This window comes from Pezoporus occidentalis, unplaced genomic scaffold (genome assembly GCF_034315485.1).
Source record: "Pezoporus occidentalis ecotype Australia unplaced genomic scaffold, CSIRO_AGI_Poc_V1 ctg35, whole genome shotgun sequence".
Classification (NCBI taxonomy): Eukaryota; Metazoa; Chordata; class Aves; order Psittaciformes; family Psittacidae; genus Pezoporus; species Pezoporus occidentalis.
This window is the reverse complement of record NW_026915483.1, coordinates 7,680,004-7,689,350: the sequence shown is the minus strand read 5'-3', so window position 1 is coordinate 7,689,350 and position 9,347 is coordinate 7,680,004. Positions and strand designations below refer to the sequence as shown.

Below are 9,347 nucleotides of genomic sequence, written 5' to 3'. Positions count from 1 at the left end.
AATAGTCACTCACTCCACCAATTTTTCTAAGTTTACCTTTAATTTGCTACTCCCAAACTAATTGAGGATTCAGTGCCTTTAGACTGATTTTCATTTTGTCTTGAGTTATTCAGACATCTTTACTACAAATTCTTTTTCAGTCCAATTAAATTCCTGCAGCATAAATGTCATTATTAATATCATCACCTTTGGTAGACTAACTTTGCCTTGGTCTCCTGATAACTGTGCATTGTAGACTAACTCCTTTTCTTCCTGGTTAATATTTGAAAAGTTCGGCTTGAAGTAAGAACAACTTGAGGCTTAGCATAGACAGAATATCCATTAATATTAATATATTAATTCACATTTATGGGTTTTTGTAAAAAACCCCACCCTACAGTTATGGTATTATGTTAATTTTCAGAGGAATATTTCAAAACTCATTTAAAAGTTTTCTTTTTTATCTTAGAAAACTGTTCCTAGATGCTAAGAATTCTAATAATTTGAGGATTAGAAGTAATTCCCACTTACATGGTAAAAATTTCCAGTCAAATCATTAATGCACGTGAAAGGGACACTCACTGAAAAAATGTATGTGGGACTGCAAGGGACTGCCAAAAAGCATTCAGTTCTTCAATCCAAGAAAAGCTCTTCCATGGGCTCTCTGCAGAGGACAGGACGCCATCCTGGGAATGGTGGGAACGTAGGACCAGTGGGTGAGTTCTTATTTTCTTAGCAGGTAAATATTAAGAAGAACTACCATAAAAAAACCAAACAAACAAACAAACAAAACACGCCAAAAACCAACCAACCAAACAAGCCCAACCAAAACCAAGCAAACAAAAAAAACCCCAAACCCAAAAGCTGATACGAAAATGTCATCATCTGTCAGTAGCTGGGCTAACATTGTTGTGGTAACTTTCTGTTAATCCTGAATTTAATAATGATCTTTTTAGCTCTAAATCCATCAGTAATACAGAGATTTTCTGAAGGGCACAAGTAACAGTGAATTACCTTTTGTGGGAGGTGTACTGTGAGTAAATCAACACATTGATTCCTAGTCTAAAAAAAGGATTATTTTATTAAGGTGAAGTTTTGATCTTTGCTCTCTCAACGTTTCGATGAACATTACTGGTATTAGAACTGCAGATCCAGACATCCAGAACAATCTATTAAGTTAATAGGCAGTGAGAGTTTGAGATTGATTGCTATAATCAAGGCATGAAAGCTGGAATTTGTTTTCTAGATACAGATAACTGGACCAGATTCTGGCACAACTACAGAGTTGTGTATTACTACAAAAAAATTGCCTACTTGAATTCTGATGAACGAAAAAGGAGAATAAAAAGCTATTCAAAACAAGTGAGGTTCTTATAATTTGACTCTAATAAAATAGTCCTAAATTATTCTTCACAAGCCCATATGAGCTTAAGCAAGCCTAAGTAAGTATAGGAAGGCTTTGTATTGACTCTAGAGCATAACCTACATCAGCCCCTTGAGAAGCCATGATGCACAATAGCATCATGGTCTGTATTGGAATGATATAGTTATAGAAGTCTCTGTAATCTTCAAATCAAAGTAGAAGTAGCCTTGGTGACACCCTCCTGCCCACTCTGTATCCACTGTAGCAAATCTCTGCCAACCTGAGGGATGCTCTGGGGGGCTCAGCTGGTGGGGCACAAGCACTGCAGGCAGAGGCTGCACCTGCTGAAGCAACCCTGTAACTGATGGCCAAAAGCTCCCCAAAGACTGACTAAATTGCCAAGTTAATGTATTGAAGGAAGTGCACTTCAGTAATTAAATTGCTCCTATGCAACTGCTACATTCTGTGATTTTATTTTTTTTCTCACACTCCTGTTTATATTTTGATTATTCTTGAAGAACTCCACAGTTCCAGAGCTTCCTTGGTGCTCCCTGAAATTTTCTAGGTAAGCCCTTGATGCCATTCTTTTATCTGTCATCATGAGACTCAAAGCGGGAGGAGTGTTGTGCTTGCATTTGAAATCCTGATACTCAGCTTAGAAACCCTCTGGTATGATTTTAAACATGCTGCAATGGCTTATCTGCTAAATAAAATCTACATGAGGAATGTTGATACTTAATGAAATATAAGTTTGGGGATTTCACATAAGAAGGCTGCTGTCACTGCTTTAATATATTAGGGGAGAGTTCTGTGCAGATGGTATATACAGAGTTATTTCCTGACTGTACTCCAAAGTAAGTTGATTTGTGGTTTAATGACTTTTATCAAAATGAAATAAGCGTTTGATCTTTGGATTTGATCTGGCTATATCTGCAGCTGCTACACCACTACAGCAATTACTTCCAAACTGGGCTTTTTGCCCAGGCAAATGGAGTTCGTCCTTGTTTCATGTCTCATTGACCATCCTGATAATACACACAATGGTACTGTAGTTTTTTTCTTCCTCTAAATTTGATAGGTGTGAAAATAAGAGAGTAATTCCCTTTTTATAGTATCAGTGTTGTTTTATTATAATACATTTGCTACTGCTGATTAATTTTATCTTGAAGTTTCTCCTAACTAAAATTTAGTGTAAGAATGTGTAATTTTCTCTACATAATCCTGCTGTGACCTTTTTATAAAGAAACAAGAAGTTCATTTATGAATTCTAAATCTGGGAACCCTCATGGTAATCTTCAAATCTGTCTGTGTGGTTTAGGGATGAAGTTGTAGCAATACGTTGTACACCCATGTTGGAGTAAATCCACCCCTAATGTATTTCCATGGAAAGCAGTAGAATTATACTAGGAATACATTTACCCCCCTGGTATCTGTATCTTTTATACCACTGGCTAGTTATTACAGAACCAAACTGTAGTGTGTCAAGATTAGCAATTGTTTTTCCAGGACAATGATTCTTTCTTTATTTACTGCTCAGGGCAAGAGTCCCCCCAGTTGAGCCCTGAAAGCTGATTGTGATTGTCGTTAAGATTAAGAGTTGTTAGGGCTTGGTGTTGCCAGCCGTCACTTTCCTGAGTAGCGTAGCTCATGCCAGCTGCATTTTTTGACCAGAGTGTAGGAGACAACAACTCCTTTGGTAGCTTGCAGCCAGCTCACCTGCATGAGGACCAGCAGAAGAAAGCTGCTGCTTTGTGCTATGCAGTGGATTTGCTGAATAAGGCAATGCTGGATGAGGGTGCTCTGGAAGCAACCTAGGTTTGCAGCTGACAGATCTGAAGACTGCAGATTCACAGTGGCAAGGGGATGCAGTCACCCAGAATTACAAATCATTAAAGATTTTTGTTCTCCCCTTGTTGACAGTCACACTGGGAGAAAGCACACTGCACTTTGTATGGTTAGAAGCTAGTTTTTAAAATTTTCTTTTCTGGCAGGATATTTCTTACAGATATGCAATAAAAATGACAGTAACTGGAAAGTGGCTGGTGAATGGGTTGCCCATAGATTTGCAGTCCTACTAGAAACTGTGTGAGAAGGAGGTTCATCACAAGAGCTCTGGAAGGTTTTCATGTGTTAGAGTTGCTGCTGCGTCTTTAGTAAATCAAACTACTCGCATAGTACTTGCTTCTTAATCCAGGAAGATTAAATCCACCAGTGATAGCTACATTGTCTAGCCATCTGCTCTCCCAGGTGCTCCCACGCCTGATCAGAGATGAAGTGATGTGACCTAAAATCCTACTGCCTATCTGGGATCATTCCCAGCACAGTCCCAAGCTTCAGTCTTCTGCGTGACATCAGATGAAGTTAACATCAAGATTTGATGTGATAGCATATGTCCATTGCATAATTCATCACAGTTCTTCTCTGGAACTATTTTTAGATATTTTTTAGTCAGAATTAGAGGATGAGGATTATTCAGAGAAAAAAGATAAGAAAATTTTGGGGTTTTTTGGAAACATGTCTGTGTACTTCTCCTGGGGCTGAAGGCAAATTTGGCCATTCAGCTGTATGTGGTTTGGTTTTAAATAATTAATTCCATCTTGGACTGTTCCACAGTCCTTCACAACAACTTGGGTGTGAGATGGTGTAAATCCAATAGTAGCACAGGAAACCTGCTCCTTTCTTACTTACCACTGCTGCCAAAACCCCTGTCAGGTCAGTTGGTATAACTTTTCCTTCACACCAGTTTCAGAGCTGTATCACTCCATTGCCTTGAGTGTGGTTGTTCCTGATTTCCAGACATGAGACACCTTCAAAACTACTTACCTTCTGTCTTGCAACATACCCATTAAGTGTTGGTATCATGTAGCAGGCAGAGTAGATGGTTTGCCTTCCCAGGCTGTGCAGAGTGCCTCGTAACTGCAAATCGTTGCAGCTCTTACAGCTTGTTCTCTTGTGTCAGCAAGAAAATAGGGAATGCATTCAGCTTGTGTGGGACACCTGGGATGTTCCTGTGTTCTTAAATGAAGGCAGTGCATGCACCCTTTTCCTTGCCTCATTTCACCTGACACATGCAGTATGAGTGGTTTTGCTGTAAGAAAGGAAAAAAAAAATCAACAAAAAACCCAGACTCCAAGAGCATATTGTAGAGAATGAGTCACTGAAAAGAAATGGAAGGAGGAGCTACTTGGAGGGCTTTTACATTTTCCTTATTGCTAGGCGACTGCTTCCCGTGCGTGTGGTGCTCTTCAAGCTCTCAGCAGCTGCCTTATTTGTAAAGCAGTGTTGAGGGCAATTTACAGCAGCTTTGTATGAGAGAAAGAGAAGCAAACTTGGATGGAAGCTTATTTTTATTTTTCATTCTTTCTGAGACAAATGCAAGAGTGTATGGGAGACAATTGCAGGTTCAAGGAGAGCATCGTGCCTGAAATGTGAAGGATCTCAGGCTGACCTTGGTACATTACTTGGGTTTTGGGAAAGCCATGGCTTGCTGTCTGCAAATAACAGTGTAATTATACCACATTTGGGTTAAATCTGTACTGTTAGGGAAGCCACTGGTGCAAAAATGTAGTATTGCCAATCACAGAGCTCAGTTTTGGCTTGTCCCTGATGGTCAGTCAATGTGCTGTGTGGGGAACCATCAGCTACCAGTGCTTTGAGTCACATCAGGGGCAGCCAAGGAAGCTTTCAGGATAAAGTGTGAAGAGTGGCCAGCCCCACCACCAGTGACACCAGTGGGTAAAATTCTCAGTTCTGTTTAAAAATTACTCTCTCGGAACCCCAGCTTTAATAAGGCACCTGAAGTAAGCTGATTGAGGTTGGGACTGCAAATGGAAAAATCTCCTAGGGTTGTAATCATGGGTGAGTAAAAGCCTAGGAAAAAAACAAATCTAAGATCATAAGAATGTGTGAATTATCATCTAGAAGGGAGTTACTGAGACAACTGTGCAATTTCTCTTACCATATTTTTCACACTAATGCCAGATGGCTAGGAACGGGATCCCCCACATTCTCTTTCTAGTCTGAGAAGACAAGCAAATAAACAAGGAAGATGTCTGTGATGGTATTAGTTGGCTGCCTGGTAAAGTGAACCATTGCTTTTCATTGCTGAAATAATCAGGACTGTTTCCTAATCTGATTACCGCGTTAACCCCCCCTGCTCCGTTCAGTCCTGCCCCACAGATCTCAATTATCCTTTTAGTTCCTGCTCCTCCCCTGTGCTTCCTGCTTGTGACTTAGTGCCAGGTTTGGGGACAGCAGCCAAGTGTCAGGTGCCTTCAGCACTGTGCTGTATCAGCGGGATAACAGACTCCAGCAGATGTAACCAGTATGTCAGAAAAGCCTTATTCAGCAAAAATTAGTACTTAGAGGAGCTACCTCCAGCAGGTCCCAAAGGCAGGCCAGGTGGTCACTGTTGACGTGGCTGCCAGCACGCAGTCCCAGGGACTCCTGCATGGTGCCTTCACACCAGTGTAATGGTGTGGTATGGGATTCTGGAGGTTTTCCTTTTTTAAGGAAAACTATGCAAAAAAAAAACATGAGAAGCTGGGAGCTGTTCGCAAGTGCTGACTCCCATGAGTAGCTGTGGAGCACATGGCTGTGCCTTCCATCACATCCAGGAGTGAGCAGTCCCTTGTCAGGCTTTCGTCTCTTGCTGTGACAACAAAGCTGTCGTGTGATGAAGCTCTGATAAGAGGTTATCAGCAAACCACAGGCATTTGCCCACATGCTTTTGATCAGGGACTGGTCCCTGTCAATGCCCTGTGGCTGGCTAGACTTTGAAAGTGCCTTTGATCCATCTGTGCCAATGAAATGGAATTGTTTGAAGTCTTTGATTTGTGGGCAAACTGTGCCCAGGAAGCTTGATGGGCTTGTGATATTTCTGAGAATTTCTTACGTTTCAAGAGTTAGAAAAATGAGATTTGACATTTCTTCCCATTAGCTTGTTTGCACTGTCTGAGTATACCCAGGCAAGGACATTTTACACCAGTTGGTATGTTGGTGGTGAAACCCGTCCCTCTGTTGCTCCTACCATCTGTAGGACCATCCTGTGAGTTATCAAGATTCAAGTTGCCCCATGCCAGCTGCATGACAAGACTGCAAGGAAATACAGGAAAAGAAACATGGGGCAGAAATTTTCAGGTGTGGTCTTGAGAAAGATGGAAATTTTGGCAGAACAAGGTGTACATGTTAATACTGCTTCAGGTTCATTGACAGGCACAGACACCTCAGGTGAGATGAGAGCCTGTGGGGGTGTGGGGTGTCCTGCACTCAGGTTGCATTTTGGAGGTGCCTGGCACACTGTGTGATCCCATGCTCCCTGAAATCCCTGGGCTCATGTCATGCATGTTCTGTGCATATATATTAATTATTAATGTGCTGTGTTTCCTACATAGCTAGTTTACCAAAGCAGTTTGTTCCTTAGCATGTAAAGGAAATAGCTCGGTAAATATAAATGTGTTTCATAATAGCCTTGTTTGTGACAAAATTGTGAACTAAATCTTTACATGACATGGGGCTGCAAGTATTTGAGTCACATTTGGACAGCAAAGCCCACCGCATGCGGCTTTAATTACAATATTTCTCTCAAACACAGTCTTTTTCATGTTTTTCTGAACATTGTTTAAACAACTGATGAAAAGGGTTGAAAACTTCTCAAACTTTCCGTTTCTTAGGGTCTCTTCAGTTCAGTCTTTCATCATGCAGTCAATAAACAGTTGAAAAGGACTCTTCTGAAATGCAGCAGCAGGGCGGAGAAGAGGGGAAATTAATGATATCACCAAATTGAAACTCTTTCAAGTTCCCTTTAATTGCAGAGGGCACAGGGAGCTCATTCAGTTTTTAGTTCTCTGATCTCTTGCTCTCCCCAACGGGATCAGTTTTCCTTTCCTCCCATGTTGCATGTGATTCTCCCAGGGCATTGAGCCTGGCAGAGTGAAATGGGGCAGAAGCCTGGCTCCTTCCTTGAGGCTCCTCCACTGTGCAGAGCTCTTCCTGATGGGATTTCATCAGTGGAGCAGCAGCCTGGGCAGTCCAGGGGAAGCAGGGCCAGGTCAGTAGAAGTCTCCTGCAAGCCGTGAGATCTTTCTCTGGGTAAGGGAAGAAGAGAGGGTCCTTATAGAGGGCAGAATAAGTAAACCTCGGTCACAAGCTATGAGCAGCCCTTTCGCCCATCTCTGTATAATGTCTTGCCTTTTTAAACCACAACCCTAACACCTTCTCCTCTGCCATTGTCCTCACTCTTCAAGCACATTCCTCATAACTCAGCAATGTGTTCCCCAGCACCTCCTCCTTCCAATGCTGCATCCTGATTTTAGGTAGGACTCTGTGCTCTTCACCCTTCCATGGTCCCACACCAGGGCTTGGTCCACCTTCGTTGCCTGACCTTTGCCTTTGACCTCAGTAACATAGGACTAAAGTCAGACATCCTCTAAACAAAGCTCTTATCACCTGATTTGAAGTGATGTGACCTTTCATACTGCCCTGGGGTGCCTGAGCTGTGACCAGGCTGCTGCGGTGCCCCAGCCTCACACTGATGGTCCCACTGCTGTTGGTATGCAGCACCCACCATACAAGGATGCTTCTTACTCATTTAGACACCTGGTAAGCTGTTCTCCCTGTTCTTTATCTTTCAGACAAAGAGATAAGGGTTTTAGAGCCCAATGGAGAGGATGTGGGAGGGTACATCACATTTTGATTTATTCCATTTGAGCTAGGTAATGAAGACCAGTGTGTATGCAGAAGCATTCTGGCATTATTTTAGAAGTCTATTCTAAATAGTTGGCTTCCTTAGAAAGAAATTAGGGTGTTTCTTGAAACCTTATGAAATAGTGTATTTGTTACAAATGTCCTTATGCAGTATCTTTCCATTATGTCAATCCTGGTTAAACCCAGCCTCTGCCTGGCAGGTGCTGCCTGTTCAGTGAGATGGTACATGAGAGTTACATATGCAAGTGGCTCAAGGTTAAAAGAGAAGACAGTAAAAAAAAAAAAGCAAGACTGTCAGAACATTGCCACTGCCCACCAAGGAGTTTCTCAACTAAATGCACCAAGCATGCCCTGGCTGTCTTTTTCTTGTGGAAAGTATCAGTGCAAAAGGCTGATAACTGCTCAGAGAACCATCCCCACCATTGAAAAGACTAAGGATTATAGCTGCAACAGGTCCATGGGCAGAAACAGAAAGTATAAAGCTTTAAATTCAAGTCATACTGATAAGTATAACAAATAAAGAGACCAAATTCCCTTTAAAAATGGGATTAAAGAGGCTATAGGGAAGAAATATTTTGAAGGAAGTTAAAGAGAAGTTAATCTGCTTTTATGTAATTTGTTTCCCAGTTCTTCCTGAACTGGCTTGCTTTGGAGACAGCTACTTTCAAGGTTTACAGCTGTGCATATGGTTAGGAGGGCTGGAACTGGCAGCCGATTGCCTGACAGAATAATGGCTAACTGGAAAAATAGCTGGGTATATAATTTACAGATGATATGACCACATCAACATCAGTGAAACACAAACTATTCATTTTTACAGTCTCCAGATTGCTGTCTGTTGTGATATGTTCCTCCTGATTGCTCCCCCATTGTGCTGAGCATCACCTCTCCTCCCACCAGCACCGCAGTGGGAAGGACAATGATGAGCTGCAGCACTGTGGGGCACAAGGGGATGGAGATCTCAGTTTCTGGAGGTTTGTATGGTTTAGATATGGACAGGAGCCAAAGCAACAGTACCACCAGGTCTGTGTTTTTGCAGAAAGCGTCTGTGCACATCAGCAGTGTGGTGGGTGCCCAGAGGTCTGTAACCTGTAGCTCGTTCCTCTCCTAACCACCACCTGGACTTCCAGCAGCCTGGCAGGTCTGGAACTTCTAGCTCCCAAAGCTGTCCTTGCTCTGGAAGGTGCCAAACAACTCGTTCAGTACATTTCTCTGGTTTTTAAATTGTATGGATTTGAACCCAAGCTTGCTAAGGTGAAACACAAAACCACAGTAAACTGGCAAAGATGCAGAGTTTGCT

General features: G+C 42.1%; 1 long non-coding RNA gene across 1 annotated transcript; it reads left to right on the top strand.

Annotated features, from left to right (window-relative positions):
* Positions 1 to 454: 454 nt before the first annotated feature.
* On the top strand, positions 455 to 9,130 carry LOC134169663 (uncharacterized). The gene is made up of 3 exons (XR_009966984.1): positions 455 to 695; positions 1,861 to 1,907; positions 8,868 to 9,130. It is a non-coding gene; the product is annotated as an uncharacterized LOC134169663 (long non-coding RNA).
* Positions 9,131 to 9,347: the final 217 nt, after the last annotated feature.